We start from the raw sequence: 27,523 nt of genomic DNA, 5'->3' as shown, positions 1-27,523 counted from the left end.
TAATTATCTACACCTATCTCATCATATGGTTCTGCTTATTAATGGTGTACTGAGACTCACTGGTCATTACTATTGAGAATCGTCCAAGAATCATTGCTTATGTAATTGTTACACACTTCGATGGTATGTACAACCTCTGGATCTCCTAATACTTGATAATGCTTAATAATGTATGAATTCTGTATTTTTAGTCATGATATAACAGATTTATAATTGTAATTTTTACATGTCAAATATTGATCACTGTATTGTCTATATTCATATAGAACTATTAACAGCTGAGGAAGCCGTTCAGGGTGAAACAAGGAAATATCCGGAAACCTTGTTCTGCCTCCCCAACTGCCCGGGCCAGCCTGCCTGCGTCTGCTACCTATACTAGCCAACCTCATCAGCTGTATTGTCCGTGACATTCTGGGAACCTTTCCTTAATCATTCAAGGACTGTGTAACACAAGAATGTATTAAGAAGGAAGAAATATATCTGCATTAGATTTAATTAAATAGGTTATATACCTTAAGGACTGCATATGGTGTACATCCTGGACTTGATTTGCATGTTAGGAAATAATCAGTAAAGAAATTTGTTACAAACATTAGCATTCAGCCTGTTGCGCTCTGTATGTTCTACCCAAGTTGTCCACTTAGCTGAGAAAGCCCAAGATGACCTGGACTACCTCCCCTTAGAAAACTCCGACTAGTTTTTACAGACAGCAGTTCCAAAACTATTGCCGGACACCGGAATACTGGCTATGCCATTGTCACTCATACCACCACATTAGAAGCAGCTTCAATACAATCTTGCTATAGCGCCCAAGCGGGTGAATTAATCGCCTTAATTCGAGCCTGCGAACTCTGTGAAGGAAAGTGTGTAAATATATATACAGACTCAAATTGTCGTTTCGGCTTAGTTCATGCAACAGGAGCCCTATGGAAGCAATCTCCCGGTTTGGCCCCTGTTCTTTTTCCCGACAGTAAGGAGCCTAAAGCGTGCCTTTCAGTGGTTACTTTTTCCTTAAGGAAAGTGACAAATTTTGGGGTTCAAATTCTTAGTAACAGGGTACACACACAAAGGATTGTGAATACAGAATTCAAACTCTGGAAACGTCTATGTTGCTACGTTTCCTAACTAGCCCAACCCTCAATTCCTAATAAGTTAAAAGAGTACTCTAACTTTGCGGATAGACTCCAACCACAATTAATGTACAATCTACCTGTATTGTTTTGGGTGTTTTTTCAAGCAAGAAAAAAGCCAAGCGTCCGCAGCATATGGTCTCATGAGAAATGCAGATAATTCTCACAGAACACCTCTTAGACGCAACATGCTGCAATCTACAAACGTCTAAGATAGCCTGGGCCTTTGAGATCAAAAATATGCAAAAGCATTTAATGTTTTTAGCGTCTTCTCTTTTTTTTGAATATGTGCCAAGTTCCTTTAATAGCACGTGTGTTCATCACAGGAGAATTTGCTTCTTGTCGTGATTGACCCAACATGTTGAAAATGCAAGATATGGGGCTGAGCCGACTTGGGTGATTTTGGCTACTTCTGTGATTTCTTCCAATACTCTCTGTGTTTTACTTGATCTACCACTTTTGATAGCCACTTGCGGGAAGTGATTGTCAATCACTTGAGTAGTTAAGGAACTTTTGCTGCAAGTGACATTTTGGAATGTTCTGAAATGCAATGTAAAATGATAATGTAGGCTAGAATCCCAAGAAGAAGAAGAAGAAGAAGAAGAAGAAGAAGAAGAAGAAGAAGAAGAAGAGGAGGAGGAGGAGGAGGAGGAGGAGGAGTTTGGATTGTAAGACGGCAGCAACTTCTGTTCTGACCTGTATTCGCCACAATGAGCAGTGTTTTGTTCATCTACAGTTCAGTTTCCACCCAAAGTCACTGTATTTGTCTTGCTGTCTGCTATTTAGTTTAATTTATATAACAATTCACATAACTTATTTACACAGGTTACAGATTTTTCCTTATTTAAGTATTACCACATCATTCATTTCAGGGCAAAGGTCACTAATTTCAATGCAAATTAAACACTATTTAAAGATGGAAAGTAGCTTATTCTTTCCAATACCTTGACTATCAAAACATTTTAGAATTCTCAAAGCTCTTCATCCACGCCCCCCCCTCCCCAGATCTAATTAGGGTGGGAAGTGGCTGTTTCATGTGTTCCTCATAAATAGATAAGATTGCATCACTGTCAAAAAATGCTTTCCATGTTTAACGGACTATTCAGTACGTCAGATGCACACACACCCTCTTCCTCCAACTACTTTAAAAAAGAACCGTTCGGTATCACCGGTTAACATGATGTGAATTATGGGTTCAAAAAATTCCATTTCTGGCTATCTGTAGCAAATAATGAGAACCATCTGGATTGATTGATATGGAAAGCGAAACTAATTGATCCTGCCATTGCAGCGCCTTTTATAGAATGAGACTAGACAAGATAATATTAAGCATTCTAGAGTTAATCAAAACTGTGTGTCAAATTAAATCAGTGGTAGTTTATTGAAATAACCTATGGGCTGGGACCTGCATACCTGAGCGACCGCCCCTCCCAATATTGATCTGCAGGGTATAAGGCGATCAAAGCCTTGCTTCACATACTCTTTCTTTTTATGAGAGGTTAAAAATGTCAAAGTGAAAAGTTGGACTTTTAATGCGACGGGCCTATAGACTTTGGAGCAATCGAAATTGGGATGCAGAAAGGGGAGGTATGGGGAAGTCGGTGAAGTAAGGTTTAAGAAAAAAGGATTCGAAATTATACATGTTTGTTTATGTGTTTGTTTGTATTGTGTAATGTTTGTGTTTATAAAAATTGTGAAAAACCAATAAAAAAAATATTTAAAAAAATAGACTTTGGAACAATCTGCTTTTACAATCTGTATCAGCTGAAAAATGTATGATTTTTGAACATTTAGTAGTAGCAGAGCATTTAAAAATAATTACTGTATTGTTGCATTGTTTTAGTGCATTGTTTTGAACACTAGGAAAGCAGCTCATCAGTATTTTAAAATCAGTAACATTCTATAAGCAGCCTTCCCAAACCTACAGATGTTTATTGGACTGTAAATACCCCCACCAACCCAAGTCCGCATGGCCAAGGACAATGGAGTTGGGGGGGGGAACCATGTTGGTCTTCGCAGCGTAGAGAGTTTCCTTGCAAAAATCAAATGGGTGTCATTGTTTGCCTTGATCTCGAGATTATGATATTTCAAGACAGGGTGATGCCCTGTGTCAAGTATAATGCTTTAATTGACGCTGAAATGAGAATGCCTAAATGTGTATTGGTGAAAAGGTTTAACATGGAGATTTTCCATGGAGCTATATCGAAAGAATGAAGAGCTCCCTCCGAGCTGCAACAAGTTAATGATTACCTGTTGAATTTTTCCATACCCTGTGCTAAGAGTGAACCTTTTGTCATGTGATGAAGGTATTGAGTTGCAAATCTCCATTTTGAAAGGGAGTTGCCTTTAATTATTTTGTCTTCCAAACTCCATGGAGTGAGGCTATAAATGAAGCTCTCCTGAAGGGAGAGTAAACAACCCTAAGGCTAATGGAGGCTGTGGGAAGAGAAAGATCTCTGCTACTAGGTCTGTTTTGATTATTTTGTATTTTCTTTTATAAATTTTTTTGTTAGGTTTTCCACAATTATAACAAATATCACGTAACAGAATCACAAACACAAACAGAAACAAAAGACAAAAAGAAAATACATCAAAGATAAGAACAATAAACAAATAAGCAATGAAACCAGGCTTAATTCTTTAAAAGTCCAACCTTATAAACATATTATTCCCTCCCTTCTGAGTTTCCTTGTATCTGTATGTAACAGCTTTCCAGTATCATTAATGAACATAAATATTTCCAATCGTAATCTAATTTATTCACTTTTCTTACCGTTGTAAATCCCACTTATTTTTAAATCCTAATTTAATCATAGGCCTATTTGGTGCTTTCAAGTAATTTCTAATTTTTTATATTTTGTATTTTATAAGATGCTGAGCCTGTGCTGGACAGCATAAGACATTCTATGACTATTTTGATTTTATGTTTGATGCTTTATATTGTTTTTAAAAGTGCTGGCAGTAAAAGCTTGAATAATATTTTTATGGTCTTGGACAATGATTGATTCCAAAAGGAGCCAGTTATTATGCTTCCAGTCGCTTCAAAGTGAGCAATATTAGTATCTGCAATACTCTGTGCTGTCACAAGTTCTTTGCTCATATCGATAAATCCTTGTGCACAGAAGCAGTTCTGTTGGCTAATTTGAGATCCTCAGATATGAAAAACATTTTAGCACCACTTATTTTATCTGTAAATAATAGGGCTATGTGAGCCCTTCCACTCTGGGACCCACCAGCACTTCATATTGGGCCTCAATTTGCTTCAGATCACTCTGCGAGACCCTCACCCTGGACCCCCCAATCTGAAGTGGTAAATGAAAAACACACTTTGGTCCACCCAATGATTTGCACTGGAAAACCAAAATGTTCATAAATTTTTTTGCGGGGGATTTATCCTGAAAAATATCAGACAGGTAGATAGTTTCTGTGCTAGCTACCTGGGCTTGCTCTGTTCAAACTGCTTTAAGAAGTAAAATGGAAGAGTAATGAAATCCCTCTATACAAGATTGGATCCAAAAGCTGACAGAATATGCCGAATTAGATGGTCTATCAGAAAAAATAAAGAATAAATCAAAAGAGGAATTTGTTTCAAAATGGGAGGTTTTCAAAGAATATCTGAAAAATAAATGTAGTAGTTTAAATTCTGTTGCAGCATTCGAGGAACTTCAGTAATAGTTGCAAGGTAGATATAAGAAATTAGATATATTAAGAAAAAGTTTAATTATGATAAAAGTGTGTATTGGCAACAAGTAATATGAAATCGAAATATTGAATAGACGGGAGGTTGGGTCTTTAGTGTTAAGACCAATATATGTTTTATTGTTTGCTAAGAAAATTATGTGTCTATGGTTATTCCTGTGTGTAATTTGGTATTTGTGTTTTTTTCTTTTTTCTTGCTGTATCAATAAAAACCTTTTTAAAAAAGGTAAAATGGCCATAACTTTTTGTTTTTCTCACTACACCACCATGTAAATGTTTAGTACAACTTAAATGTGCTTGTGAGCTTGCAGCAGTCACAAACAGAAATATTTGTTTCTTTAAAGACTCTACTTGGGCAGAGATCATTTAACTTTTGTTGTAGCAGCTTAAAATGTTTATTGATTAAACTATCAACACCTGGGAAGAAAATCTTCCAAATTAGTATTTACTGGACACTCTCCTCATAAAGATTATGTGGTCTCAACACAGTTCTATGGCGATGAGGCATCTGATGAAGACCTGCATTTTAAAATGAGCTTAAAAAATATATTTGTAAATGTTTTGTATCTCTCATGCCAGGCAGAAACCAGCTGAATACTCTGGCAGCTGTTTATCTTCCTGTATAAGGGCCCCACTGATCTATAAGCAGTGCTTCAGGGTTGTAAAAGGAAATTACAGGCTGGGAGCAAAAGGTCACACTGACCATACAAATTACAGAATACAATCAAGCTGCAAAAACACAATTAAGAGTTGGTAAATAGTGAAATTTATTGTTTAACAGAAGACTCGAGCCATATTTTCATAAGGTTAAAGGGTAAATTGAAGAAGTTGCTTTTAGAAACAGCAGCTGGCTAGGGAAAGAGGCTTCTCTCCGAAGCTGCTTTGAAGCTTCAGAGAACTTAGAGAACTTAGCTTTCACTAAGTTCCTTTCCTTCTAAAAAGCTATATATGTTAATGTATGAAATATATTGGCTTAAATGTAATTATGCAAAGGATTTAGAAAGTAAGAAATGTTAGATTCTTATGTTAGATTCTTATTTCATTGATGGTGTGTGAGAAGGTGAACCCAAGAACTCTGTTTAAGATAAAAATTAAAAACCATGCACCATCTGCTTTAGCCATCTGTTTTGCAGTGAATAGGGCAGCAGGGGCCAAAGGTTATCTGGTAATTAAGGTGCCTGGTCGAGGCAAATGTAAGATATATGGCTACTTGTTTGCCATTTATAGATAGAAGGAAATATAGCTCTTTGTCTCCCATAAAAGGTAATAGGAAATGGGTGTATCTTTTATGACTGGTTCTAGCAAACAGCCAATAGGAATTTCAACCAGGCTGATTGGACAGAGGCAGCCAAAGGAGGAGCAAGGGGGCTGGGCTGAGGAAATATAAGTGCTGGCCATCAGGGCTGGAGTGGGCAGAGCTTTGGTATCCATATACCACTGTGTCTCTCATATTTTTGTCTGACAAATAAATTATTATTTTAATTTCTCTATTGCTGCGTTGAATATTTCATTCCAGCTAAGCGTTAACCACAAGCAGGGTGCTACAGCGATATAAGCTTTGTTTGTTTGTTCAGCTTATGCAGAATTGCCACATTCTGACAAGTAGAAGCATTTTTGCAAATCACAACCTGATGCAGAGTTCAGCTGAGCATCTCTGAGCATGACACAACACTTTTTGCAGAAAACGGTTCTTAATTGGAAAAGCTTGCAAATAATAGATAGCCTTAGGATTCAAATATGTAAGGATAAGGTTTAAGATGTTTAAAGTCAAACTAGAAAGAATGAAAGATGTCAAGTCACCAAGTTAATTTTTTGAGAAAATCGATTTTGGAAAACTGTTAAAATGAGATATAATGTAATTCAACCAAGGGGATTTGAGGAAGTCACTTAATAATGTTACCAAGACTTAAATAGGATGTATGTATGTATGTATGTATGTTTGTCTGTGTTTTGAATTTGTAAAAACCAATAAAAATTTTTTTGAAAGAAAATGGTCCAGCACTTTTGTAGCACTCAACTGATCAAGTTTGCAGAGTGTTACAGACTTAGGTCTTCCCGATTCAGAACTGTTTGATATGACTCATCAGTGCACATAATAGGCAGGCTACACTGAGCAACTCTCAATACTTTAGCATGACTTAGCTCTCTCTGGGAATGGCAGCTTGTTACAGATCAGAAGAAGAGAAGAAGAGTTTGGATTTGATATCCTGCCTTTCACTCCCTTTAAGGAGTCTCAAAGCGGCTAACATTCTCCTTTCCCTTCCTCCCCCACAACAAACACTCTGTGAGGTGAGTGAGGCTGAGAGACTTCAGAGAAGTGTGACTAGCCCAAGGTCACCCAGCAGCTGCATGTGGAGGAGCGGAGACGCGAACCCGGTTCCCCAGATTACGAGACTACCGCTCTTAACCACTACACCACACTGGCTCAGTGGTTAACATTCTGTAAACTGCTTACAGGTCTTCTACATAAATTTTGTTGTTTTGGCAACACTCAAAGAACACCATTTGGCGCTAGGTAATCATTATCTGGCCCTTCTGGAAACCATGCTGCCGTACTTTCTGGACAAGTCAAGGCTTTTCCATCACATTTCTAGAGTGTGCCTTGGGAATTGCTGGTTCAGAACCCGACAGAGTATAATATGCAGAGAAGGCTGAGAATGACTCAGCATTTTGTGACAATGACTCAACATTTTCGTAGTAGGCCAAAATGATTGCTCCTGATCATTTACCTTTGCACTGCCTGGCTAAGCTCAGTGCCAGTGGTGTTCTGAACTACACCAGAAATACAGACTTGTTAGGATCTTTCTAAAATGCAACATGCTATGATTAGATGGATTTCCTAGTTAATATATTCGTCATTATATTTTGGGCCACAAATTATGGTGGTTGACCTGCTAATGCACTTAAATGTATTAGCCTTGGAAAGGTTTCGCAGAATCCACTGATTTGGTTTGATTTAATTAGAATACTTGATTGGCTTGGAGTAATTGCAGTTTGCCTACCACTGACTTCAACTGGACTTATTATTATCCAGTGTGCTTAGGATTGCAACTTAAGTGTACAGTGGTGAGCAAATCTGTTTAACTGGCTTGCATTTAATTAAGCACATATGGATTTCTGTTTGACTAGCTGATTACTAATGAATTTAAGTCATTTATGCAACTCAAGGATTTACTTCTCTTTTCCTTCTTCTTATTAGATGTTGCATTTGATTTGCAGTTGCTCTGCTTGCATGGGTGGGCCCAGCCTGTTTCGCCCCGAGGCAAAATTGCCACCTCCTGCTCATCCCCTGCTGCCATGCCCCAGATGTCATTGAACTTGGTGGGAGCCGGCTGGGATGCTCCTCAAAGCTTTTCCTCCTGGGGGCAAGAGGTTGGTGGTTTGAGCCCACCCAGAGACAGCAGTGTACAATTGCCGGGGGTTGGACTAGATGACCCCCAGGGTCCCTTCCGACTATGTCTCTTTACCAGTAAGGGCCTTAGGATTGAAAGGATCCCCCACCTTATGCTCTAGGTCAGTGGTCAGCAAACTTTTTCAGCAGGGGGCCGGTCCACTGTCCCTCAGACCTTGTGGGGGGCCGGGCTATATTTTGAAAATCAAAATTAAAAAATGAACAAATTCTTAATCCCCACAAATACCCCCGAGATGCATTTTAAATAAAAGCACACATTCTACTCATGTAAAAACACCAGGCAGGCCCCACAAATAACCCAGAGATGCATTTTAAATAAAAGGACACATTCTACTCATGTAAAAACACGCTGATTCCCATACCGTCCGCGAGCCAGATTTAGAAGGCAGTTGGGCTGGATCCAGCCCCCGGGCCTTAGTTTGCCTACCCATGCTCTAGGTGCAACACTTTTCATGCAGAAGAATGAAAAGCACTCCTTTAGGGGGCGAGGGAAAATGTCTCTCAACTCTCAGAAGTTTGGGAAGTGCTGACCTAACAAAAGCAAGAGAGGGAGGAATTTGTGCCGCCACACCTGGCTTTTCAAAGAGCAAAGCATTGGCGTTTCTGTCCCTCCTGAGCAATTGATGCTGTCAGGAGAGCACCACACCTTGATAAATCCCTCCATCCTCAATGATCACTCCCTTACAATTCACAGACAGGAGGAAATTAATTCTCGGCTGCGGTGACAGAGCGATGCTGCCAGGCAGTTCCACTGCGTCCTCCCCCCCCCCCCACTGCTTTCAGCTGAACAGCCCTTTGAAAATCTTCCTCTCCCCCCCCCCCCAATAACACGGAATATCAGTAAGATTATAAACCATTGAGCTCCAGTCAAATAAGCTTTAATCGTTCCCCAGAATCTGGCTGCCAAGCCTATCGGGCTGGGAATTTACAGGGGAAATTTCCATGGAGAAACCTCCTCCCTGCGTAACAGACACACAAATCTGCAAAGGCTGCCGATTTAATTATTTAACAAAGAAGCACTATACCTATCAAGGGGAATAACGCAACAGAAATTGCTTTCAGCCTGCCCTCTTTGCAGGCTTCCTGGATTGCAGCAAGCAGATGAAATGTTATTGCTCCGAGCGTAGATTTTGCAGGATCAGAGTTGGAAGGGACCCTGGCGGTCATGAAGTCCAACCCTGTAACGCAGGGCTCTCACTTAAAAGCATCCAGGACAGATCGCCATCCAATCTCTGCTTAAAAACCTCAAAGAAAGAAGCCAACCTAACATCTCACCTATGTATTATTATTATAATATTTTGGGATATATGGGGTGTTAGGGGAGGGGTGGTACCTGGTGGGGGACACATCGTGCTCCTTCTAGGGGGGTGGTTTGTCCACCTTTGGTCCCTATCCTGCACTAGGCTCTCACCTGTGGCTCCAAGAAGCTTTCGGCGTGTCACAGCTGTGCCATGTGAATACTTTATTTATCATGAGCAAACTGTTTTGTATGACTGGCTTTTCGGACTGATGAAGCATGTAGTGAAACCTGTAATATATCCGGAGAACAGGTCTCCTTAGCCCACTTGCGTTATTCTCACCAGGGTGGTGGCTTTGATTTGCCTTCCCGTGATTGATCCATGCATACGGAATTGTGTTTCCAACTCAAGACCCATTGAAGAACATCTCATCCAGTTCAATCGTTGAAAAACAGCTTTGAAAAACTTTTCCATATTCTGCAGTGTGCTACCCTTGCCGTTGTGGCGGCACATGGTTACTGTTCTGTGATTGGGCTTGCGCTACTTGATGAACAGTTCATTTATCCAGTCTGTATATTGTTTACTAGGGAACGCGGGTGACGCTGTGGGTTAAGCCACTGAGCCTAGGACTTGCCGATCAGAAGGTCGGCGGTTCGAATCCCCGCGACAACCTAGCAGTTCGAAAGTACATCAAAGTGCAAGTAGAATAATAGGTACCGCTCTGGCGGGAAGGTAAACGGTGTTTCCGTGTGCTGCTCTGGTTTGCCAGAAGTGGCTTAGTCATGCTGGCCACATGACCCGGAAGCTGTACGCCAATAAAGCAAGCTGAGCACCGCAACCCCAGAGTCGGTCACGACTGGACCTAATGGTCAGGGGTTCCTTTACCTTTCTAATGTTTACTGCACTTGTTAAGATAGAGTTGTACATTTATCCACTCCATGTTTACAGTATCTCCAGGCTTTGCCTTGCACATGACACCTTAGTATGTTTGTTGTTTGAATGGTTACAAGTCTATTGCTATTCTATCTATTATTCTAGTAAATTTGGTTTTATACTTATAAGCCAGTTTGTGGTGGTGTTGTTTTGTTGTATTATTATTACTGTCACCACATTTGATATTTGTGTGTATACTTAGCGTGTGACAGCAGCCACACTCAGGGAATGTGTGGTTTTTTTATATATAAATATTTTATTAAGTTTTCACAATAAAGAAGCATACAAAGACAAAGAAAATACAAAATCACAAAAACAATACAATACAAAAATACAAACATTGAACACATAAAAAAAGAAAAAAGAGATAAAAACACATATAGTAACAAAAAACAAAAATTCCCTTTCTTAATTTCTCATCTTCAATTGACTTATTTTCCCGACTTCCTCACGTCTCCCGTTCTTGTATCCCTTTTTAGAAATTAATTCAGCAAATTCATATCCTATTAATTTATCTATTGTTAATCCAATCTTACATTTTACTTTGTTGCTAAAGCCCCTGCAACTCATTTCAATGTCCTTAACATTCAAAAATTTTACAATATTTCTGCAAATAAATTTTAAATTTCTTCCAATCTTCCTCCACCGACTCCTCTCCCTGGTCTCAGATTCTGCCAGTCATTTCCGCAATCTCCATATAGTCTATTAGTTGCATCTGCCAATCTTCCAAGGTGGGTAGATCTTGTGTCTTCCAATGCTTTGCAATGAGAATTCTTGCTGCTGCTGTAGCATACATAAAAAAAGTTCTATCCTTCTTTAACACCGATTGGTCCACTATGCCCAGGAGGAAGGCCTCTGGTTTCTTCGGGAAAGTATATTTAAATACCTTTTTCAGTTCATTATATATCATTTCCCAGAAGACCTTGATCCTTGGGCACGTCCACCAAAGGTGAAAGAATGTACCTTCAATCTCTTTGCATTTCCAACATTTGTTATCGGGCCAATGATATATTTTTGCAAGCTTGACTGGGGTCATGTACCACCTATACATCATTTTCATAATATTCTCTCTTAAGGCATTACATGCCGTAAATTTAATCCCGGTGGTCCACAACTTCTCCCAGTCAGCGAACATAATGTTATGGCCTATGTCTTGTGCCCATTTTATCATTGCCAATTTTACAGTTTCTTCCTCAGTATTCCATTTCAACAGCAGATTATACATTCTTGAGAGTGTCTTTGCATTGGGTTCTAACAATTCTGTTTCTAACTTTGATTTTTCCACCTGGAAACCAATTTTTTTATCCAAGTTGTAAACCTCTCTTATTTGAAAATAGTGTAACCAGTCTCACACCTTCTCCTTAAGTTTGTCATAACTCTGCAGTTTCAATTTGTCACCTTCCTGTTCTAGAATTTCCCAATATTTTGGCCATTTGGCTTCCATATTAAGTTTTTTCAATGCTTTCGCCTCCATGAGTGAGCCTCATGAGATTTCAACTCTGGTAATCCCTAGTCCAACACTATAACCAGTACACGATCTTGGCTTTCAGCAGGCTGGCTGTCATTTCATACAAAAGCTGCTGCTGCTTCTTGTTGCCACTATTACAGGTGGGGCCTGCAACAAAATGTTGCAGCACAGAGCGAAGTACTCCTGTTCAGCCATGCCTTTTTCTTAACTATACTTCATTACGCACACACACCAAGAGTGAGAGTTTTCCACCACTACCCCTAGCAAACAGCATACTACATCCCTAATCATATTCAGTCTTCATAGGGCTTTTGAGGGATATTTGTCCCTTTTGGGTCCCCCCCCATCAAAAGGGACACGGGTGGCACTGTGGGTTAAACCACAGAGCCTAGGACTTGCCGATCAGAAGGTCGGTGGTTCGAATCCCCGCAATGGGGTGAGCTCCCGTTGCTCGGTCCCTGCTCCTGCCAACCTAGCAGTTCGAAAGCACATCAAAGTGCAAGTAGATAAATAGGTACCACTCTGGCGGGAAGGTAAACAGTGTTTCCGTGAGCTGCTCTGGTTTGCCAGAAGCGGCTTAGTCATGCTGGCCACATGACCCGGAAGCTGTACGCCGGCTCCCTCGGCCAATAAAGCAAGATGAGCACCTCAACCCCAGAGTCGGTCACAACTGGACCTAATGGTCAGGGGTCCCTTTACCTTTACCCATCAAAAGATTTTCCCCATTTTCCATTTTGACTACATAGATGAACCAGCACCGGCCAGCTCCCTTGGTTAGAGTGTAGTGCCGATAACGCCAAGGTTGCAGGTTCGATCCTGCATATTCCTGCACTGCAGGGGGTTGGCCTAGATGATCCTCAGGGTTCCCTCCAACTCTACAGTTCTATGTACCTGAATTTGCAATTAGCATATGATGGTATTGTTGCATTTATTTATTATCCACGATTTGCTCTGACACTCTTGCTTGCTGCCTTTCTTTAAATGAAAGCTACAGGAAAGCCTTTTTCCCAACTCCCTTTTCCTCAGGTATAGACACAATACTGTACTTGGCATAGCTGGCAAGAGGAGAGAGGGAAAAATAACTCTGGAATCCTTTGTACAAATAGGCTCCCCGGCCCTCTTTGTCGGAGCGCTGGATAGATCTCGCCTGCCCTCCGCTGGCTGCAACAGAACTTTTGATTGTCAGAGGATAGCAGAGTTCATGCAGCAAAGGGAGGCGGGGGGAACAGTGAGCAATATGTCATGTTATATAAGCTACTTTTTCTCTCCTTTTAACCAGAGTTCCTGTTCTGTGAGACGCAGGAGGGATTCTCTCCCCCCCACCACCACCCCCACCGGTTCTGCAAGAAGCAAAACTGAGGAAAGAGATCAGGGCTGTGGCGTGACAAACCTGAGACACCCAGATCTTTTCTTCAGAAGCAAAACAAAAGCTGTAGAAACAACAGCAGCACGTGATCAAGAAAAAGCCCTTTTAAAAATGCATCCATTCTTGCCTAGGCTATTTTTATAGCATGCATACTTCCACCAGGGAAAAATAAAATGTGGAGGATGAGAACTGCAGACACAGAATCCAAAAGCATTAAAGGCAGGCAAATTGCTGTGATGTCAGAGACACTGTAAATGTATACATTCGGGCAACATGGAAGCGCTAGCAGTCTCTTCAACTTCTACCTGCAGGTGTTTCTGATCATACTGCCATTGGGGGAGCCGTGGAAAGACCCGGTTGTGACCCCGTAGAGAAAAGCAATCTCCTTCTCCACAGATTCGGCTGCCACCCACTGACCAGGCAGCCTCCGATTCTTTGAAGGAAGCACCAAGGATCACAATGCAATACAGTGGTACCTCGGGTTACATACACTTCAGGTTACATACGCTTCAGGTTACAGACTCAGCTAACCCAGAAATATTACCTCTGGTTAAGAACTTTGCTTCAGGATAAGAACAGGAATCGTGCTCCGGCAGCGTGGCGGCAACGGGAGGCCCCATTAGCTAAAGTGGTGCTTCAGGTTAAGAACAGTTTCAGGTTAAGAAAGGACCTCCGGAACGAATTAAGTATTTAACCCGAGGTGCCACTGTAGACTCTGTGCTTCGGAACTCGCTTATTTACACACGATTTACTCATACAGGGCACTCAGTGTTGATAGCGCTTTGCACAATAACACAGGAAGTTGCTTTATGACCCCTGGGGAAGCTACCTCAGTACTGGCAACACTGACTCACGTTGGTAGAGCACTGATCTCAGGGTCGTGGGTTCGAGCCCCACACTGGGCAAAAGATGCCTGCATTTGCAGGGGTTGGACTAGATGACCCTCAAGGTCCCTTCCAACTTTCCAGTTCTGCAGAGTTTCATTCCGACGGGGGTCTCTCCCAGACCTACTTGGGAGATGTGGCAGATTGTACCTGGAACCCTTGGCATGCCAAGTGAGAGCTCCACCCACAAACATCTGGAAGTCTACAGCTTCCACATGCCTGGTTTGGAACAGTTTATGGAACAGTATCTCTAAGTGTGGCGTTTGCCTCCTAGGTGGGTCATAAGGAAAGGGTTAAATGAGTGTGTGGTGATTGGCCAGTGGGAACCCAAGGGGAGGAGTTAGAGAGAGAGTTGGTGTTGTTTGGAAGTCAGTTGAGAGTTGGGAGTTGGAGAAGGAAGAGGGAGGATAAGTCTGTGGGTTGGTCGAGTTGTGTTGTGAGAGAATGAGAGGAACTGTTAGGTGGAGTCAGATAGATCGTTGGGATAATCAGTTTGAAGTGGTTAGGAACATATAGGTCAGTAAAGGAACTAAGATTAAGAAACTGACAAGAAAAATTAACTGAAACCACAAACTTGTTCGTGCTTATAAAAATAAACTTGATTATTTGTTAATGTTAACAACTGTCTGGACTCTGTGTGTACCCGAGAGAAATGGGTTGGTGGCAGCGAAGAAAGCCATCACAGTGGTGGCACAGGGATCAATAGACCGTCAAACGTCCGGGGACCCTGTGTGATTGCCACACAAAGCTCTTTCAGATCCATTGTAAGTCCAGGCATCCCCAAGCTCGGCCCTCCAGATGTTTTGGGACTACAATTCCCATCATCCCTGACCACCGGTCCTGTTAGCTAGGAATGATGGGAGTTGTAGTCCCAAAACAGCTGGAGGGCCAAGTTTGGGGATGCCTGAGTAAGGAGGTCAGCATTGTTCAGAAACATGGCATAAAAATAAATTTCAAGCCTTCATTGGGGTGGAGGTAAAATGAAATCCTTAAAAAAAAACCATGAGGGTTTTTTTAAAATTTCACTCTTGCTTTTTAAACTAATAAATAAATAATAATAACCACCACCACCACCACCCCACAGAGACACAGGGCTCTTTCCACTGCCTCCTTCACGGATGCACTTTTGAAGACCCAGTAAGGTAAATAACAACCCTCCTGAACATTTAAAAGAAATCTGACTCTCAGTAGTCTCCATTGTTATGAGAGAATATTTTTGGGGGAAATGTGGGTAGGGATTTTGGTCCACATTAGGGATGGGAGATGGAGGCCAAGGGACGACGCCTTGCCCAAGGCCTTCTAATGTGTTCATAACAAATGTAAACTGGGGATTTACTGATAGCTCAAATGGAAAATACAGAAACTGGATCTATAAACTTGCTAGATTTAGAGGAACTCACTCTCACCACCAATTAAAAAGCAAAATAAAAATTGCTGGATGCAAGGAAGAAAAATGTGCTTGGAACATCTAGTTCCTTGTCTGCTTCCCACCAGCCAAGATGTCCCCAGCTTCCTTGGAAATTAATTTCCTTTTATTAATCAGCTAATGTTTGCAAAGCGTGCCAAAGATGAAAACATCCAGAAGTGGTATGCCTGATTTGGTATTACCTCGGTGACTTGAAGGCTGCTTGAGACCCAGTTTGCTTTCTAGAATCCGTCCCAGTCGCCAAGATAGGGGGTTAACGGTGGCCAAAACCAGTTGTCCTCAAACAGCAGCCACATCAAGCAGCAGAATTTATTGGTGTAACGGGGAGAGGCTCCAGAAGGGGGTGGCAAGGCAGAAGATTGGCTGAAACATTGGTTTTGGCAGGGGAGAGGGAAGCAAATGAATACATTCAGAATGGGGCTTTACCAGAAGAAGCAGCCATAGCGGCTTTCCTCAACAGTGGTCATGGGAATCACACTACCTTGCATTGCTTACGCTTGGTGAAGAATTTATTTTTTCATGTAAAAGGTAAAGGGACCAGTCGCGGACTTTGGGGTTGCGGCGCTCATCTTGCTTTACTGGCCAAGGGAGCCAGTGTACAGCTTCCGGGTCATGTGGCCAGCATGATTAAGTCGCTTCTGGCGAACCAGAGCAGTGCACGGAAATGCTGTTTACGTTCCCGCCGGAGCGGTACCTAATTATCTACTTGCACTTTGATGTGCTTTCAAACTGCGAGGTTGGCAGGAGCAGGAACTGAGCAACAGGCACTCACCCCGTCGTGGGGATTCGAACCTCCGACCTTCTGATCAGCAAGCCCTAGGGAGCTAGGTTGCCTTCATGCAGGTACTGAGCTACAGCTGAGCAGACCAGCTCCGCCCTACTGTTAAGGTTAATGTTTTCATTTCCTGGAATGGCAATGTTTGCTGTGGATTCTTAGCATAAGGTTTTTCCTATGGCGGTAGCTCTCTCATGTGATTGGCTGTGAGTCACAATAGAGAGGCATTCCATTGTGTTATGACCATCAAGTAACTGTCGTTTTTAACTGTCTTCTGTTCGTGTGTGTGTGTGTGTGTGTGTGTAAGAGAGAGAAGTCCACTCACCCCTCTTGGTATGGCAGCGTTTACGGGACGGCACTGGGGGCCCCGACGTGGGAACTGGAACTGCCTTGCCCTTCCTGATAGGTGGAGGGGGCAGATGCTACTCGGGAGTAAGCCATCTTGAGTTCAGCAGGGCTAAACTCCCAGGTCAGTAAGCATATAAAGACAGTAATCTAAGAAGGGGCTGCTGGGTTTATATGTTCGCTGGGCTTTCCCACGGAAGCCAACAGAGAAATCCATTCCGTGGAGGCTGCGATCAAACGGCAGCCGAAGAAATGGCAAAATATAATAATAATAATATATTATTTATACCCCACACATCTGGCTGGGTTTATTTATTATTTATTTGTATGTGTTCACACAGACAATCATTATCTCATATTAAAAATTGGGAGAGGGTGGCTCTTCGTACAGCCCTCCAGTGTACACTAGTGGCCAAAATTGTGGAGCCTTCTGGAAAAAATGTATTTCCGAGGTTTGTTGGCTCATAACAGCACTTTGTTTTGGAGTAATACCAGTGATTTTTTTTCTGTGGGGATGCAGGGGGGCCCACAGCCCTAAACATTTTGTGAATTTAACGGGAGAAGAAATTCACTGTATTTAATTTTCCCAATTTGAACTGTCTTTATTTCCCCCCCGGTGGTGATTTTCTTGAGTCAAAATGAGAGTACCCCAGGACATTTTTGTAGGGGGGGGGGGAGCACCAAGTTATACCATAAAATTATATATCAATGGAAAGATATTTTAATGAAGACTGTAATGCAGTAACTTTTATGAAGGATTATTTATTACAACAGCAGTCATAAAGAAGAAATGTGAAGCACACAGAAAAGAATGAGATACACAGGCTAAATTGCCTTGTTGGCACTTTGCGATAAGTAAGTGGGTTTTGGGTTGCAGTTTGGGCACATGGCTCTAAAAGGTTCGCCATCACTGTCCTAGTGCCTCAAGGTTCTCATTAGGGGCCAAGGTTCCTAGTCTGCCAGCAAGATCATGCCACATCCCAATGCACGGTTGGGCATTGGGGCAATCCTTTGTTTTGGATGGAGGGGAGGCTGAAGTCTCCGCCTGCCCCTCCAAACGCTGGGGTATCCCCTTAAAGGAATCTGGGGGGAGCGGCCATGTCTGTGTGCCCAGGCGGAGGCCAGGGCCAAAGGCACTCCCCCGAACAGAGGTCCCTGCAGGGGTCACCGTATTTTGATGTATGTCTTAGGAAGCCCCACTTGGATTAACCACACATATTAAGATTGCCCCACACCCAAGCTGAAATATACTCGGAGTTGAGAGTGGATTTCATGCTCTTTATCCAGCTCATAGTGGTGAGGAGGAATGGAAGTTCTCCCAGACTGGCTGCTTTATATACATTATTGACACAATGAGCCCCTTGTGATTGGCTAATTCTGGGATTCACCTGTAGGCCAATCAGGTTGCGGATTCACTTCCACCTGGAGCTGGATTGGGTGGCTCCTGTGGACCAATCAGACTGCTGCATTCTGGACCCTATTGTTCTAGGACCAATCAGACTGCTGCATTCTGGACCCTATTGTTCTATGACCAATCAGACTGCTGCATTCTGGACCCTATTGTTCTAGGACCAATCAGACTGCTGCATTCTGAATTCTATTGTTCTAGGACCAGACTGCTGCATTCTGAATCCTATTCAACTCAGTACGTAAGCCAAGCCAAGCCTCTTTCATCTGTATTCAATCAAGTTGTAGACTGTTTTGACCCCAAACCATTCTCACTGGTCTCTTTATTTATATGGATTGGGGTATGGGGACCCCAATGCCTACTCCCACAGTGGCTGCCAAGAGGTTTCTCTGGCTGATGTTGAGGGTGTTGCGCGTTAGTGTGTGGTCTTATCTGAAGTGAAGCAAATGGGTGAGGGTCCCTAGACATGAATAGGGAGAAACCTGTTCTTTCCCGTAAGGAACAAAGTGAATCATCATGACAAAATGGATATAAAGAAAGGAGGACAAAATAAACAGGAAGGAAGGAACACAATTGAGTTCAGAGCTGCAGGATTCTGCCCTCTCCCCACCCACCCAACGCTGTAAAGTCTGCACTAGGGAAGTAAAGGCATAGGGAAATGAGTGTGAGGGACGTAGCAAAAGGGGAAAGTGCAAGCTCTTGCAAAAAGCCACATGATTGGTGGCTAGACGCAGGCAGATGTTTCTGAATGGAAAGTCAGGCAGGGAACGCTGTCAGATCCGGGTCAGTGGACATAATGAAGGCCAGTTGGCCTCCTTGCTTGCAAGCAACCGCCTTGTGTTCTCCATAATTTCTCTTTCACTGAATCCGTCCCCTGAAGAGCTGGGATGTCCCAGGTTGGGCATTTGTTCAGTCACACATGGCTTCCGGCTTCAACCTGGAAACGAGAAACAAACCAAACAGCTGATCCCTACATGGACTTGGGGAATAAATACACTGCCACCAACAGCAGAACTATTGCTATGCTCCTTTGATCGCTGCTCATTTGCTGCTCAGAGACATGTCATTATCATCATGTGCTCCCTCCATCTGTTAGCATTTTCATCTCTCTCTTTTCTGGGGGGGGGGGGAGAGAGATAGCAAATAGCATTTCATACTTGTGAGGCACTTACGTATCTCAAACCACGTAGGTACAAAGGGGGGAAGATGCTTCCCAGTTATTTCAGTGGCACATAATAATGCAATACTACCCACCATTGTAGTTGTAAAGAATGGTGCCGTGTTAAGAATAATATCAAGTTTTAAGAATCTTTTAAGCTTGTCCTTCAGGAGCTTGCAAAAGCAATAGCTGTAAATAGCACACAAATGGAGGGGCATACTTTGTGACAGCTTCTTTTTGTACTTTTTCTGTAAACATGAGGTAAAAGACACAGCAAGTGAGCACCAGCTGTCCAACAGAAAACGTACAATGTAATCCTATGTGTGTTTATCCAGAAGCAAGAAGTAGCATGCCTGTAAAGAAATTGGGGTCCCCAAATCTTGGGAACCAGGCGCTTGTTGGCTTAGCAACATGGTTGCTACCCATGGTTGGACTTGGCCACCATGGAGGCTCATGTTGTTGTTCTTTAGTTGTTTAGTCGTGTCCAACTCTTCATGACCCCATGGACCAGAGCATGCCAGGCATTCCTGTCTTCCACTGCCTCCCACAGTTTGGTCAAACTCATGCTGGTAGCTTCGAGAACACTATCCAACCATCTCGTCCTCTGTCGTCCCCTTCTCCTTGTGCCCTCCATCTTTCCCAACATCAGGGTCTTTCCCAGGGAGTCTTCTCTTCTCATGAGGTAGCCAAAGTATTGGAGCCTCAGCTTCACGATCTGTCCTTCCAGTGAGCACTCAGGGCTGATTTCCTTAAGAATGGATAGGTTTGATCTTCTTGCAGTCCATGGGACTCTCAAGAGTCTCCTCCAGCACCATAATTCAAAAGCATCAATTCTTTGGCGATCAGCCTTCTTTATGGTCCAGCTTTCACTTCCATAAATCACTCCTGGGAAAACCATAGCTTTTACTATATGGACCTTTGCTGGAAAGGTGATGTCTCTGCTTTTTAAGATGCTGTCTAGGTTTGTCATTGCTTTTCTCCCAAGAAGCAGGCGTCTTTTAATTTCGTGACTGCTGTCACCATCTACAGTGATCATGGAGCCCAAGAAAGTAAAATCTCTCACTGCCTCCATTTCTTCCCCTTCTATTTGCCAGGAGGTGATGGAACCAGTGGCCATGATCTTCGGGTTTTTTATGTTGAGCTTCAGACCGTATTTTGTACTCTCCTCTTTCACCCTCATTAAAAGGTTCTTTAATTCCTCCTTACTTTCTGCCATCAAGGTTGTGTCATCTGCATATCTGAGGTTGTTGATATTTCGTCCGGCTAGGGATGTTAGGATATTTCCGTTCCACCTTAAAAGGGAGCAGGATGTTTGTGTCACAGCCTGCGTATTTCCTGTTCACAGGATGTTTATGTTTTGCTATTGCTTTCGTTTCTCAGTCGGTCGGAGACACTGACTCAGAATGGTCATGTTTTTCTTTGTTCTGATCAACGCTAAATAAAGTCTGTAAATATGCTCTCCTGCTGTGCATCTTCTGCTGTGTGCATTATCTTCTGATAAATAGTGTGCACGAGCCCTGGAATGTGGCAAGGTATTTCCAGGAAACTCGTGTTGCTAGAAGCTGCGTGACTAGAGAGGTCGATGGATCGTCCGGCAGCCGGCTTGGGGCCATGATGGACTATATCTCCCTGGCAGTATCCCAACAAGGGATTCATCCAGCCCAGCCTTTTGCATGATGAATTCTGCATATAAGTTAAATAAGCAGGGAGACAATATACAGCCTTGTCGTACTCCTTTCCCAATTTTGAACCAATCATTTGTTCCATATCCATAGGTTCCCGCTAAACCCGGCTATTCAAATGAGCCAATCCATGGCGATCTGGGGGGCATGGCCTGGCGAATGGACCTGAGGGTTGCAGGCTTCACTCAGCCCCCCCCCCCCGCTAGCTATTTATCCCATGGTATGAACATTAAATAAGTTGGAGTTCTTGTTATTAAATGTACCAAGAAAAAAGCACACCAAGAACTCGAGGCCAATGTAAGTTTCAATAGTGGGAGTAGTCCCTACTTGCAAATCAATAGTCAATAGTAACAAAAACTGATCCATTCAAAAGTATGTATTCTGACAAGGATTACAAACTCAAATAGAGATTACAAACTCAAAAAGTTGTGGGAAGTAGTGAAAGTAGTGATCAATTGTGCAACAGTGATCTGTGAGCTTCATTAAGGTGATCAGTGGGCGTCTGTATAAATACAGACCATAAAGCATCTTTCACAGCACATTACATATTGCTCCCAGGGGCAGAAAAATTACTAAAGACCAAGACCAAGACCATTAGCAATTTACCAGTGGTCTATGGGAGGGAAAAATTTGGGGATCACCAAGTTAAAAGGCCTTCAACTTGATGGGCATGGGAATGAAAAAATATTTCCTACCAGAATTGCATTTTTTTAAACTGCCAAAATTGAAACCAGACAATATTTGGCACAGATTTCAGTGAGTTAGGCAACCAAAGAGGATTAATTCCAAGCAAAAACAAGCAATTATGTAGCTGGGAAATAGCTATGGAAATGTTTATTCCTGGTTTCAGTTATCTTTATAGGCATGCCAATGGGAAGGTGTTCCTGAGAATGTATTAACTAGGGTCATGACTCAAGAGGCAATAAAATGTGTGCTACAGGTGGGACATTTTGAGCAAGGTACTGTTCTAAAAAGTGCAAGGTATTTTATGGGGAGTCCCATAAGAGGGAAACGTCAATCTGAAGATGGGGGGGGGGGTTAGTAGTGCCCTCCTCCCCCAACATTGTAGGAAACCTCTGGTGGTTTGTGGGTTTTATTAATGCAATGCTGCTAACAAGTTGTATTTTCTCGCACACGGCTTATTTTTAAACAAACTGCAAAAGCATAGCTGGCATATTATTTCGATTCCTACCTCGCTGTTTTCCCTGGACCAAATTGCCTGCTAGTCAGTCAGTCTCTGCCTTCAGAAATTCCCTTAATCAGCTCATTAGTGTAGTCTAGGGCTACCTTGTCCTGCTTGCTTGATTTAGCAGCAAGACTCAGATGCCTCTTATAAGTCGACTCAATCTACAAATCCTGGCTAGAGTCATGAAAATGCAAAAGCTCATGTCCAAAATCTTCAGCTAAGCGAAGCAGGTGGCACTAAGGGTCCCTTCACAACCTGCTGTCTAATTTTGGAGGCTTCACTCAGGATTCATAGACAGACAGTAGGCATGTTTGTTCTCAGAAACGTCTAGTTAAACTTGGAAGGTCATGAGCCCAGAGGAAGTATCTCTCATTTGTCCAACAAACAGCATCTTCTCTGATTTGATGCACCACACGAGCTACTCGAGCTTACAGTGGTACCTCGGGTTACATACGCTTCAGGTTACATACGCTTCAGGTTACATACGCTTCAGGTTACACACTCCGCTAACCCAGAAATAGTGCTTCAGGTTAAGAACTTTGCTTCAGGATGAGAACAGAAATCGTGCTCCGGCGGAGCGGCAGCAGCAGGAGGCCCCATTAGCTAAAGTGGTCCTTCAGGTTAAGAACAGTTTCAGGTTAAGAACGGACCTCCAGAACGAATTAAGTACTTAACCCGAGGTACCACTGTATTTTCACCATGCATGTCAGGATGTAACTGGAGGCAGGCCACAATTTTAAGATTCAACATTGGATGTTCCCGAGTTCTAATGCTAGGGGAGAGAGAAGAATAGCTTTTCTCTATGCATATTCTCCACACCACAGGTAATTTAATACAACTCTTTTGTGTCCCTTTCCTTTCACCTTCAGCCACTCCTTACTGTATACAAATAACGGCTGCTAATTTTGCTAAGCTAACAGGCTACCAAAATGAAAGGCAAACTCATTTACTCACCAGAGATCTAACAGTCACCTCGTTTTTATATCCCTTCTGCATAGGCTACTGGTGGAGATATTTGTTTTCTCTCTATATTAAGGTTACCAGACGTCCCCGTTTCCTGGGGAGAGTCCCCAGATTTACAAATCGGTCCCCTGACAAAATCCATCCTGGGAATGTCCCCAGATTTCATTTAATGTGCTTGAAATTATATTTTAAATGTTGTAGATTTATTAGATAACTGTAAATTACTCCTGCATTGTGTTCTCTTTGGAAGGATAAGACTCATTCTTGAGTTTCATTCTCTTTGGAATTAGTAGGGAATGAACGTTGTGTTATCGGTTCAGTGGCAGAAGACATATAGATATGTACAGTGGTACCTCGGGTTAAGTACTTAATTCATTCCGGAGGTCCGTTCTTAACCTGAAACTGTTCTTAACCTGAAGCACCACTTTAGCTAATGGGGTCTCCTGCTGCTGCTGCGCCGCCGGAGAATGATTTCTGTTCTCATCCTGAAGCAAAGTTCTTAACCTGAAGCACTATTTCTGGGTTAGTGGAGTCTGTAACCTGAAGTGTATGTAACCTGAGGTACCACTGTATATCTAAATGTTTCTGCAATCTGCCGACGAATAATCATAATTATTACGGTACTTACTAGAAAGAACTGCAAAGATCTGGGAATATAGATTTTGGAAAACCGTTAAAATGATATGCACTGAAATTCAACCAAGAGGATACGAGGAAGCCGCTCAACAATGTTAATAAGTTAGTTTGTTTAATTTTTGTGGAAAATTAATAAAAAAATTGGGGGGAAAAGAAAAGAAGAGATCTTCTCAGCAAGTTGCACTCTTCAGAAAAATACAACTTGTTAAGAACAAAGATAACTCTTCAATTTCATTAATGCGGTAGTTTTAATGTATTATCTTAGCAATAAAGGCAAACTTCCTATCGAACTATCATTCCGACTGAAGTTGAAAAGTTTCCCCAGATTCACTGAAAAAGATCTGGTAACCTTACTATGGAAAGCTTTATATGTCAGATTCTGTACTTCCTCTCTGGAAGCAACAAATACACGTCTATTCAAAACAGGTGATCTGGCCTTCAGGGCAGCTATGAATCGCATACATCCACACAATAGTGGAATAAAGGGGGGGGGGAGTTTCACATCTGGCAATCCATGCACTCCTTTGGTTTTGGACAGTACATGGGTAGACCAAGTTTAAAAAGCCCAATACACAAATTTTCATGGCCATCTAGTAGCTATGGTGGTTCATTTACTAGAAGTAATGTATTTAGCATTGACTCTGGAAGTATATACCCAATTCCGACCAAACTAAACCCCCTACATCAAAATATACATTAGTTTGACCCTCCTTCACCCATATCATAGAATTGCAGAGTTGGAAAGGAACCCAAGCGCCATCAAGTCCACCCCCTGCAAATCTAACCATAAACCCTTCACCACCACCCTGACTTCCAGGTTGCTGCGAATAATGGCAGACAAGAATTGCTTGTAGTGGTCAACTTGCTTGACATGGGGGTTGGGGAGCAACACGCAGGTGCTGTGTGCTCCCCAAAACAAAATACCCAAAGGAAAAATTTGGGTTCTGGAGGGGTCCAGCAGCGTCAAGAACGCTTTCTCAATGTTTTCCCTGCTGGGGGAGTAGTGAGATAGGGAAGCAAGGCATGATCACAACCCCACAGCAAAAAGCCTCGAGTTCCGCCTTCCAAGCGACTTTTCTGAAAACAAAGGACATTAAACCAATTCTTAAAAAGGTAATTGTGTTACCTTTTGGGCACTGTTATACAGTGGTTCCGCTTCTTTCTCCTGTGCCGTGTCCAGAAAGTGGTGTGGGGGATGAGTGTTCAGACCCTTGGGCCCTCACTTGTGGGGTGCCTCAGGGTTCCGTCCTCTCCCCCATGCTTTTTAACATCTATATGAAGCCGCTGGGAGAGATCATCAGGGGGTTTGGACTGGGTGTCCATCAATATGCAGATGATACCCAGCTCTACCTTTCTTTCAAATCAGAACCAGTGAAGGCGGTGAAGGTCCTGTGTGAGTGCCTGGAGGCGGTTGGAGGATGGATGGCGGCTAATGGATTGGAGTTGAATCCTGACAAGACAGAAGTACTGTTTTTGGGGGACAGGGGGCGGGCTGGTGTGGAGGACTCCCTGGTCCTGAATAGGGTAACTGTGCCCCTGAAGGACCAGGTGCGTAGCCTGGGAGTCATTTTGGACTCACAGCTGTCCATGGAGGCACAGGTCAATTCTGTATCCAGGGCAGCTGTCTACCAACTCCACCTGGTACGCAGGCTGAGACCCTACCTGCCTGCTGACTGTCTGGCCAGAGTGGTGCATGCTCTAGTTATCTCCCGCTTGGACTACTGCAATGCGCTCTACGTGGGGCTACCTTTGAAGGTGACTCGGAAACTACAGCTAATCCAGAATGCGGAAGCTAGACTGGTGACTGGGGGCGGCCGCCGAGACCACATAACACCGGTCTTGAAAGACCTACATTGGCTCCCAGTACGTTTCCGAGCACAATTCAAAGTGCTGGTGTTGACCTTTAAAGCCCTAAACGGCTTCGGCCCAGTATACCTGAAGGAGCGTCTCCACCCCCATCGTTCTGCCCGGACACTGAGGTCCAGCGCCGAGGGCCTTCTGGCGGTTCCCTCATTGCGAGAAGCGAAGCTACAGGGAACCAGGCAGAGGGCCTTTTCGGTGGTGGCGCCCGCCCTGTGGAATGCCCTCCCATCGGATGTCAAGGTGATGGACAACTACCTGACATTCAGAAGACATCTTAAGGCGGCCCTATTCAGGGAAGCTTTTAATGTATGATATTTTAGTGTTTTTTGGTTTCTGTGGAAGCCGCCCAGAGTGGCTGGGGAAACCCAGCCAGATGGGCGGGGTACAAATAATAAATTATTATTATTATTATTATTATTATTATTATTATTATTATTATTATTATTGTGGCGTTTGCCGTTTAGAGCCTGTCTGTACAGGGGGAAAAGAAAGGGTTAAAAATGTAGACCAATAGGAAAGCTGGAGGCGGGGCCTACATGTGTATAAAAGGGCTTAGCCCGAGGTTTGTTGGAGGGTAGTTGGTTGGTTTTAGTGGGTTGGCTGGTTGGGAAAGGCAGTTGGCAATAGAGAGACAGGGCAGTGGGTCCTTGAGTGAGGGGAGGTAGAAGAGATAGAGAGAGGAAAATAAGACTAAGAAAGTAGAGAGTAACGACGTTTGGAATGCCGTAAAAATTTGTTTGTGTCTGAAATAAAATACACTCTTCATTATTAATTGAGACCCTGACTGAGGCTGAAGTGATTTTACCAGGGAGGACCTGGTTGGTGGCAGCGGATTGGTGGTGTACGGGTCAATAGTCTGTGAGACAACCGGGGGCTCCATACGAACGCCACAGTAATGGATTAATTTTAAATTTGGACTAATTGGCTCATCTTCAGAAGGATAAAAAGGAGCCGCCCCCACCCCCGCATGGGTTTTGCATTGCATGGTGGAAACCTGCCAAAGATTAAATGTGACATTATTTTACACCAGCTAATGAAAGACTTTACAAATCCATTGGATTAATTCTGGATGTGAGACTTAAAAATAAAAATCGGATGAAGCTTTTATTTTATATTTACTTCTGATAAATTTCCCAATCTGAAAAGGTTGAGATTTATGAGTGGCTGGGACTATGATACATACGAAATTCTGATTATATATGTATGTGCATATATGTATACATGAGTGGCACACACAATACACACCTGAGCAACCTTAAAGCAACATCTTATGTTCAGGACTTTTTTTGTGGTTCGCAGCTTCGTGTCTGCACTCTATGTCAACTGAAGATTCAGTGGAAGCTATGGAGCCGTACAGTGGAAGCCTGTGGAAGCTGTGCATAAAAAGGGAAAGCAGAAGTCAAAGCACATGGATCATTCTGCACAATTGCCTAAGAGGCAGAAATTGGCCGCTCCCAAAGTTCTCATCCCAGTTGTCCTCAGTCTGCTGGAATGCCGATAAGATCTAAGCCTTCTCTTTGTCCTATTGCAGATAAGGCTCTTATCCTGCCTCTTAAGATCTACAGCATTGGAATGTGAGGTATTGCTGCCACCCAGTGGTACCACACTCAGGTTCCCGATAGTCAACTAGCGCAAGGGCTGCCAGACTCCATGCCACCTGCTTCTCAGAATTTGCCTGGCTCTTCACATTTTAATTTTCCTTCCACCACGATTGCGCAAATTAAGAGTGCTTTAATTGCCTCCCTTTATCTTCGGACCTCCGTTTCGGGCTGCAGGCACATGGGGCAAAGGGTTTATCTAAAAAGCATGAATCTACTACTACTAACAAAATCACAAGGATTGTGGGTGATTCTTCCCCTAATCCTTTTCATGGGCTGCAGGAGGATGTGATGGCTCCTGATGATCTCTCGACACCTTCTCATTCACCATATGCTTGCGATGAGGAAGATG

The 27,523-nt window shown here is 42.9% G+C and overlaps 1 protein-coding gene across 2 annotated transcripts in view; it reads left to right on the top strand.

The window, feature by feature from the left end:
- The first annotated feature begins 5,329 nt into the window (after positions 1–5,329).
- Positions 5,330–27,523, top strand: part of LOC310686348 (syncytin-2-like) — a 470,390-nt gene continuing 448,196 nt past the window's right edge. For both annotated transcript variants that reach the window (XM_083460060.1, XM_083460061.1), the window contains exon 1: positions 5,330–6,367. The gene's annotated coding sequence lies outside the window, so the exon portion shown is untranslated. The remainder of the gene's footprint in view (positions 6,368–27,523) is intronic.

This window comes from Podarcis liolepis (assembly GCF_965112155.1).
Source record: "Podarcis liolepis genome assembly, chromosome: 9".
Lineage (NCBI taxonomy): Eukaryota > Metazoa > Chordata > Lepidosauria > Squamata > Lacertidae > Podarcis > Podarcis liolepis.
The sequence above is the reverse complement of the archived record's forward strand: the minus strand, read 5'-3'. Positions and strand labels throughout refer to the sequence as shown.